Here is a 9,969-nt window from a genome sequence, read left to right on the forward strand (position 1 = left end):
AATGGCTGTTTAGATTGGGTTCCCCAATGAGCAAAAGCTGTCAGGGACCAGAGAGAAAGCTGGTAGTTCATTTGGGAAGTGATCCCAGGAGGCAAGAATGAAAGAACAAGGAGACAGAGACAAGGAAGAGGAAGATGCAACATAAAATTGTGTGAGGTCACTGCTGTAGGTCCAACTCTGCAGGGATTCCTGAGAATATACAAAATGCCTTCCAGAATTGCATACCTGAAGAGGGAAGATTGGAGCATTTATCCACTGTCTCATGTCCCCACTGGTTGAAGGTTACCCCTGGAAATATTGATTCTCTTGCTCATCTGTGATGCATTTGCTCGTGAGCAGGCCATGCAGATTCCTGCAGGGGTAGAGAAGACTCCAGTGCAAAATGGAGGGGTATTCTCTGTGCATATTTGAGGTGGGATATTGTCACCACAATATCTGTCCAAGGTATTACAGAACTCTTCACCTCCACTGCAGCTGAAATCAGAGGTGGGCTGAAGGGATGCAAGAATGTGACATATGGTACCAGAAGTGTCTGCCACAATAAATATAGTGCTCACCAATGTCACAGTCAAATATGTGTGTCCCTCTACACAGCAGGACCCAAGTTATCTGCCATCTTGAGGCTCTGCCATCTTCAACACATGATTGTCAAAGTCATAGTGGTTTTTTGTTGTTGTTGTTGTTGTTTTTGGTTGTTTTGTTTAATTCAACCAAGACAGGAAGGAAAAGGACCCATGAGGGATTGCCTATGGGAAGTGTTTATGGTCTAGACCTAGCATGGGCCTGTATCATTCCCACCCACAACCCACTGGCCAGAACTCGATCCCACGACTAGATGTCACTACAAGGGAGGCTGAGAAATATCGTATATTCTGTGTGTGGGGTTGGGGGTGAGGGGTAGAGGAAATAGCTTTTGGAGAACACAAAGCAGTTTCTACCACAGATGTTAAAGACTCCATTTTTAAAATAAAGAATAAGATGGAAGGCTATATATATATATATATATATGTGTGTGTGTGTGTGTGTGTGTATATATATATATATATTAAATGTTCTAAATCTAACCATATTGTTTGACCTAGAAATTCCACTTCTAGAAGACTTCTCTGGTGGGTATTCTCCCTGAGGCCTTCCGGATCCATCCTCTACCCTTCCTCCTCCCTGCATTTTGAGCTCCCTGGTCTTCTGACTTCTGGCTGAGTTGGGCCAGTGGAAGGCACGAGCAGGAGCAGGGGACTGGAGAAGCAGGGAGTATGCAGTTCCCTGGCTCCCCCAGCGAGGCCTGGAGATGGCAATGGCTCGAGTCCTTTAGCACAGGCTGCGGCTGGATTGGGAGGCCATCGCCTGCAAGGGACAGTGACAGCCACAGCTTGGTCTCCACTTCCCTCTCAGTTCCCAGCACTGCTCCCTCTCTCTGCTCCTTTGGCCTGCTGGTCTCCCATAATGCAGGCTACACGTTTCTAAATAATCCTCCGTTTCCCCATTTGAGCATGCTTTCCATTCCCTGCGTGAACCCTAACTAATATACCATCCTGGAAAAATGATCAGAATCGGGTGAAACTGACAAATATGTCTAGGATGGCCGTATTTAGAATAGCAAAAGCTCTGAAACTAATAGTCTAATAATTAGGAACAGTTAAACACATTACACTGAATCCATGATAGAAAAAAGTACACTGATACATGAGTGTTCTCTGCCTCTTCCTGTCTCTTATCCCAATAACCCTGTCTGCAACCCAGGAAAAATCTGGTCAAGTCTCTCCCTTGACCTTCCTGCCTTTAAACATGCTTCTCAGGATGAATCATTGAGTTAGGGGCAGGGGGCGAGGTTACATCGAAAATATTGAAAGAAATAGCTTGATTTACATTAAAAACAGACAGACAAGTATCTTGGAAAAAGAGAAAATATTATATTATTGAGGGGAATATGAAGACCAAAAAAGGGGGAAAGAAGATGTGAGAAGATAAGTGGGTATAGCAGAATTTTGCCCAGGTGGTTTTTTTTTTTGCAAACTCACCCCTCCAAGGAAACTTAGCATAAGCATTTGCATGATTTACAATACACTCCCTGAAACTTCTGAGATATGGGATTCCCGTTGCTTTGACTTTGATTTCTCGCTGTGTACTACTGAGTGAGCTGTGTACTAGCTGAGTGAGCTGCCTGAGTTGTTTCATTCAATGCTCTTCCAGGCCTCTCCGTAGTCAAGATGAAGAAATTGAAACACAGAAAGGTTAGCTGGTCTTTTATGTCCCTCTGCTCAGGTGACACATTCATGTGATAAAATATTATACCAAAATCGTGTTTTAAGAATTTAAAAATGATGGAGTTTTGTCTTTTTAAATTATGTTTTATTTCCTGCTTGTAAAACTAAAATGCCTAAAAATCTGTGTAGAGGAAAGAAAAAGAAAGAGAAAAAAATAAAGAATGGAAGGGAATAAGATAAATAGATGTAGCATTTATTCAACAAATATGCTGGGGATAGAGCAGCGAACAAAACAAAATCCCTGCATGTACAGCACCAGCTTTCTAGTAGGACAAAGATAGACAATCGGACAAAGTAAAAGGTAGAAAGATGATACACCTGAAGCACAGGGGTTGTAGGTGAAGGGAGCTATTTTAGACAGGGATTCGGGGGGGCATCTCTGCAGAGTGACATTTGAACAGAGACCTGGGGCGGCCGTTGGGGAAATGAACATGGCAGTTCAGCAAAGAGACCAGCAAGTCCAGGACCCAGGTGGGAGCACGTGCAACAGACTTCAATGAACCCAAGAAGCCACACTTACTGCAGCTCGATGAGCGAGCAGAAGTGCAGACCCTCTGTGGTCACAAGGACAGCAGGGGGTCACCTCGGCCTTGTATTATATTCCAAACATAATGGGGTAGCACTGGGTGGCTTTGAATGGGCGAGTGGCATGATCCGATTCACACTGTAAATAGCGCCCTCTATCAACCATTAGGAGAATATTGGTAACCTCTTGGTTACAGACTTTGGGGTGTTTTTGTTTTCTTTCTCTGTTTCCATAATAAGCATACTTTAGTTTTACCACCATAAAATAAAACATAAAAAGACCAAAGGGCAACTATATCAATTATTTATTGCCACATAACAAATTACCCCCAAACTCAGCAGCTGAATAACACAAACATTTATTAATTCACAGTTTCTGTGGCTCAGAAATCCAGAAGTGGCTTAGCTGAGTGGCCGTGCCTCAGGGTCTCAGAGAGGCTGCAGTCGGGGTGGCAGGTGGGGCTACAGGCATCTCAGGGCTCCACTGGGGGAACACCCACTTCTGACCTCTCTCAGGTGGCTGTTGGCTGGAGACAACAGTTCTTTGCCAAACGGGCAACTTCCCTCCCCCAGAGTGAGAGTATCTAAGAGGGAGAAGGAATGAGAGTCCCTGAAACAAAAGCCACAGTCTTTTTATAACCTAAACTTGCAGGTGACATCCCATCATCACTTCTGCCGTATTTCATTCTTTAGGAGTCACGAGACCCAGTCCGGACTCAAGGGGAGGAATTACTCAAGGGTGTGCTCACAAGGTGGCAGGGAACATCGGGGCACTTCTTGAAGATGCTACCACAGCAGTCATTTCCACCACGCCCTTTAATTTGCAGAAGCAGAAACAATTTGAATATAAACCCAGTCTCCACCACCTGCCTTCAGACCCACCTCACAGGGTGGTTGTGATGATGCTTCTGGAAGGGCTTTGCACACCGCCCAGCACAGACAACTGTACGGGCTTATTTTGCTTCTGTCATTGACCCATTCCCTTGGCCCTATTCCAGATCTGGCCTGTGTTCTTCTCCATCCCCTATATTTATGATTTGTTTTTCATACTTAGGTTATAGTTTTTTTGTGTTTTTACTAGAATGAAAACCTTCCGGTTTGAACAAAAACAGAGAGGGAGAACACAGAGTGCGAACTCGTCCAGGTTCAGGGAGAACTTTCTATTTAACTGTTTACCTCCTAGTCCCAGACATTCTGACAAACCCACTCCCAAAAGATCCACACACCCAGCAGAGGCGAGGCCAACAGGATGTGTGTGTTAGGGGAGGGCAATGAGGAGCAGGATGTTATCAATATTTATGTTTCGTAGTCGTCTTATCTTGTTCCATAGTTATTCAAATTTGACCATAAACTCTTTGAAGGCAGAGACTGTATTAGTCTCTAAGCTCTGTACTCAGCCCCCACCATTGAATAATTTCCCAGGGAAAATGCTCCTCTCTTGAAGGCGACTCAGTTTAAAAAAACAGCAGCAACAAAAACAACCTTAAATTCAAACTCGCTTAAATTGTGTCATGCCATTCCGCAAAGAATATTCCTCAGAACCCAGCTTTCGTTTCAAGATATGATGATCTGACTCTGGGAACTTTTGTTAAATATTCTTACTTTCCTTTTCAACCCCTGGCTTTCCTTTCTGGACCCTTGTCACACCCCCAAGTGACTTCTCCTTCATTTTCAGCCTTCTCTTCAAGTACTCCCAAGTACTCATAAATTCACTCATTCTTTTCATACTACTTTAGCCAAGTATCTGCACAGACACCATTTCTCCTTTTGTCTAATTACAGTCTGGAAGGCTTTTTCCACCAGTTAGAGGAATTCTTAGATAGCCAGCAGGTGGCCATAGGGCATAGGGAGTGTGAAAGGAAGGGAGCTTCTGAAATCACAGATCAACTTGTTTGAGCCTAAAATTAAGAAAGATTCAGTCTCTTTAGGGTAATGAATTAGGAGAGAGGTGTCAGAAAATACTGCCCATTATCCGAGCTGCTTATGAATACATTAGCATTAATTAATACATACATGAATATGTTTTACATTAATTTGTGTTGTTGAAATATATGGGTACTGCCCATCTGCCTAAGGGCATGCAGGAAACATTCCCAGAATTCTCTCGGTAGCCATGAACTACACGGTTCACCCCTATGTTCTCTGTCCATGTTTGGACAAGGGACGTTCCAGCTATTCAAACAATTAGGTAAAAACTTGTTTATAAGGAAAAAGGTGAAGAGAGGAAAACGATGGTGAGGGCAGCTGTTCTATTTAAATCAGAAGTGAATGATCTATGCTAAATGTTCAGTGCCTACTGTATGCCAGGCGTTTTACAATAATAACCCTCTTTAATGAAGCTAGACGGGAGAAGAAGCTACAGTTTGTTGATTGTCTATGCAGCCTCAGGCACTTGACACACATGATTTCACTTAGTCCTCCGCAATGGCTCCAAAGGTGAGTACATGAGACCCATTCCATAGAGGGGAAACGTGAGGTCCAGAGAACTTAGTATGTCGAAAGTCACAGAACCAGGATGCGTGTTCAGATATGTGTTTCACTCCAGGAACTCTGCTTTCAGAGAATGCATATCAGCTTTTTTGTGAAGATACCCTGAGGTTGAAAAGGCCAAGTGCTCAGAAGTCCTTTCCAAAAGTGAGAGGAGGAGGAAAAATAAGCAGAGGCTGGGGAGAAGGAAGGAAAGGAGACAGAGGGAAGAGACTATTGTAAAAGGATGAGAAGGTAGAAAATGGAAAATGGAGAGAGAGAGGGAAATAAGCTTCAGGAAAGGAACAGGAAAAATAAATGACCACACAATAAAGGGGAAATTGACTACTTTTCAAGAGAGAAACAAGACAAATGAACAATGTTCCTTAGGAGTTCTATTGCCAAACAACATAAAATTCATTTGCTTTTATCTTCTAACCATCCAAAGAACTAATGACTATACTACTGGGCAGAAACCAGTATTTGTTAAATGTCCTCTATCAGGGCCTTGGCTAGCCCTTGGGTTTGGGGAAATTAGAAACAAATATCCTCTCTTGTTGGAGACAGCTCCACAAACACAGAGCTTAGTGGATGGACTGTGCCTTCAGTCTTCCTCATTCCCTCATCTGGGGCTCAACCTGCAGAAATGTGCAAGACAGCTGTGCCTGCTGTGTGCTAGAGCCTTGACATGTGTCATCTAATTATTGTGATACAACCATTATTGCCATATTGTGGATTAGGAGTCTCAGGAACCTGAGGTACAAAGAAATTAAATCTCTTGCCATACTACACACACACACACACACACACACACACACACACACACACATCCCAATATCCTCAAGTCTCACAGAGAGGGAATCCACTAAAATAGTATTAATTGCAAGTAACATAAACCCAATAAACAATAAAGGTAATTTATTAACTGACTTGACTAAAAACCCCAGAAATAGAGTGGGCTTCAGGTTAGGATTGATCAGGGAATGCGGTGACATTCCTACAATTCTCACACACATGTCCTCCTCCGTGTGCCAGCTTCACCCTCACACATCAGCAGTTACGAAAGGCACAGCTCTGCACTACTGGAGCATCTCTTCCAGTGGTTCTAACAGCACAGGAAGAACATTTGTTTTCCCAGAGTTCCTAGCAAATGTCTCCTCCATTCTCACTGGTTCAGACTGGACTTCGTGTTTATCCTGTGGCTGGAGGCTAGGATTTTGCTGGTAACATAAGTCTGATCTAAATTTCCAATCTCTAGAACCAGGGAGAGCTATTTCCCCAAAAGGTATAACTACTAAGGAATTGTGGGTACCAGAATGAAAATCTAGGTGATTACCAAAAGAAGGAATGGGCACTTGGGTGGGCACCCATAGCAAGCGTGGTGGTTTTTGTGTTATCATTTAATTATTTTTACCCTCTCCCTACTTCCATGGAGGAAGTATACTTTCTGACCCCCACTGAACATGGGTAGAAGCATGTGGCTTACCCTTCCCTGCCTTTGGCTTCACCCTTAGGTGTGGGACTTGCTTTGGCCAGTGGAATGTTAGTAGATACAACACAAGCACTATTGGATTTACTCTCTCCCACTTCCGCCATCTCCATAGAACGTAGCTACGCAGCCCACTCCCACTCGTCCCACAGGATGAGAGACACGTGGGGCACAGTGGACCTAATCCGCAGCTTGGAGACAAGCCCAGCTGTGCCCAGCCTAGGTCAGCCAACTCCCAGCCCACCCGCAGACCTATGAGCCAGAGTGAATACTGTTGTGCAGAACTGCTGAATCTCTGTGCGTTTTGCCACGTAGCACTCTTGTGGCAAATGGCAAGACTTGGCTGGTGGAGCAACCCAGTCACTTCTCAGTGTGTATTGTTCTCTTGCATGACCGTGCAGAGCATTGCCCTGTCTGTGCCTCTCTTCTCCTTGGCTGCAATCTAGCCTGGGTCTCAGCTGACAATGAAGGCTGCAGCTATATTCTCCATCTTGAGTCTCACAAAAACATCTGATATTGTCGGCAGCCGCTTCTGAAGGTCCTTTAAGAGGGCCAGCCACCGCACCACGGGGGCCGGTCAGCCCCACAAGGCAAAACCACACCGCCACCGCGTCCAGGCCCTGCCAAGCGAGAGCTTGCAACACGGAAGTGGCCGCACCTCACACTGTCATGTGATTTCTGTATCACAGGAATTTTAGAAACAGATGGTGAGCACAGACGACAGCCGTGGTTGTGCTATGCGTGCGGGGCAAAGGGGAATGAGGGAGCAAGAGGCCGAGAGCGGAGCACATTCTGGAGGAGCCCCGCGAGGAGAGAGGGTGGCCCACAGCCGCCTTCTGTCAGAAAACGCGACCGCGGGTTGCCAGAAGGTGGGGAAGAAAAACACCTGACAGGCAGTTTTGGGGTGGGGAGAGGAGAAGAGGTTTTTGCTTCTAAAGCAAGGAGGACTGTATATTGAAACAGGTTTAGGTTTTTTTTTATATTTTATTTTATTAATCACACCAGAAAAATAGGCAGCAAAATGTATCAATTCACCCGAGCTTGACCTTTAGGCAAATGTTTTTGTTGCTTGAGGAAATCCGTGGGATCAGAAGAGTTGAAGATGGGGTGCAGGCTTGGGAACCTGATTCAGACAGATGACCCCGGGCACCCTACTTTCACCGCCACCAGCGCCCTGCTCCCCAGGAGCCCCCTTGCATTTTGAGGGGGGCAGGATTTCTGTGGACGTCTCAGATGGCTGCTCTCCTAATTCTATCATGAAATGTATTTCCCCTGGAGCTGGCATTTATCGCCGAATCCTGGCACAGCTCCTGAAATGTTGCATCTGCACCACTAAACTGAGGTTACTTGTAGTTCATTAATATGCAAGAGGGGCCGTGAAATCATTCCTGTTTCTGACAGGAGTTTGTACATGCCTTTCTGGAATGCTTCATTTCTGAAGTGGTCTGGCACTGAGACTTTTCCTTGTCTTCTTTTAATCAGCTCCATCTTGTCACTACACAAAGAGTTAAAAAGAAAACAAAATAAAAAAAACCCGTGCTATCTGAAATCTCAAGGAAGATGATGCAGTGCATCTTTCTCTTTTCTCTCCTTTCTCTCTCATTTTTTGTTTTCCATCCTCCACTCCTTTCCATGAACACATCAAAGTAGGGAGTGACATGCAGTGCCCTGGAGCTCTTAGCAACATGCTTTTAGGTTTGGAAAATTTCATTTTCTACCTTATGATGATTACATGAGGAAAGATGAAATGCTTGCTTTGAGGTTTATTTGAGGAAGAGATGTAATAAATGTTGCGGCTTCCCACTGAATGCAACAAATTCACTCTGGTCATGTGAGGGTATTAAAATATTACATACGTGTGTGCATGACATAGCCTGTGTGACTTAGATGGTATTTGTGGTCCCAGATGCTGAGAAAAGAGACCTTGCAAGGCGGCTTCTTTCAGAAAATGCTGAATAAAGTTTTTCATTTTATCCGGCTCTAAATGCATTTGATTCCAAACGAAAATGAGTTCCCGCCCTGTCTGAGCTACAGCAATCCCCTCTAAGCCAGTCCCCACCCCCACGAACATATATTCATTCATGCACGTGAGCACACACAGACACACAAAGGACCACATGATTCACACAGACTGACACAGAGTCCCCTTAGCTGAGCCCCACAAGTGTGCCAGCCTGTTGGAAGAATGAATCCAACGTCCCTTTTCTAGAAAGTTCATTTTTGCAAACACCGGAGCAAGGAAGAGGACATTTGTGTTTTGTTCTGGATATCATGGCATTTTGTTGTTGTTGTTGCTGTTGTTCACACGTTTTTGTTTTTGCCTGAGGAACTTCTCCATTAGCTGGGAGCTGAATGGAAAATGATAAGCTCACCTTGCTCAGGAAACAGAGCCAGCGAGGTGGAGAAATAGCCTCGTGGTTTCAGTCCTATGCTCCCTGGCAGGAAAGGATGCTAGAAATGAGATCTAGGATTCAAGCAAGTAAACCATTTTCCCGCACACAGAAACATGCAATCTCGGGCTCTATTCAAAGCTCTCACATCACATATGCCGCTCTTTGTTCAGCCCACAGCTGGACCACACAGGTTGTGAGATGCAGGATTTGCACAAGCTTTGCCCATCAGCTCTGGCAGGCCGCCCTCCATAGCGAGTCGATCATCAACCCCCCTCAGGTTCTGTTCCTCAGCCTCTTGTGATCACACTGATCATTCGAGTTTGGAACAGAACTATGAAATTTTTGCTTTGGCTGCAGGAAGAGGAGAGATCCTGATCCTCTTTCATAAATAACCTAAACCCCAGCTAGCTATTCAATGATGAGTAATCTCTGTTTACTCTCCTTCTAAGGCAATAAGAAATCGCTTTGATTGAATGCTTTCTATGTGCTCTCAGATACAATTCCTGCCCTTATCCCACTCAGCTCTATATTTAAAGGAAGGTGATGACTTGTCAATATTTTTAAATATTTAAAGTTTTAAAAGTTTTCTCATTTAAGCCCCACACTCCCTCTGAGGCGGGTGCTATTATGATTCCTACTGTATAGCAGAGGAAACCAATGCCCTTGGGGTCCGTACAATTACCCCAGAGGCACACATGGACAGAGAAGCTGAGTTACCAAATTGGGGGGATCTGACCCCAGAGCCCAAGCTGTCAACCACCACGCTATACTGCCTCCTGCTGGTGGGAGGTGCCCGGGGCCCCTGGTCCTCTGTTCCCCCTTGAACACAAAG

This window comes from Microcebus murinus, chromosome 12, assembly GCF_040939455.1.
Source record: "Microcebus murinus isolate Inina chromosome 12, M.murinus_Inina_mat1.0, whole genome shotgun sequence".
Lineage (NCBI taxonomy): Eukaryota > Metazoa > Chordata > Mammalia > Primates > Cheirogaleidae > Microcebus > Microcebus murinus.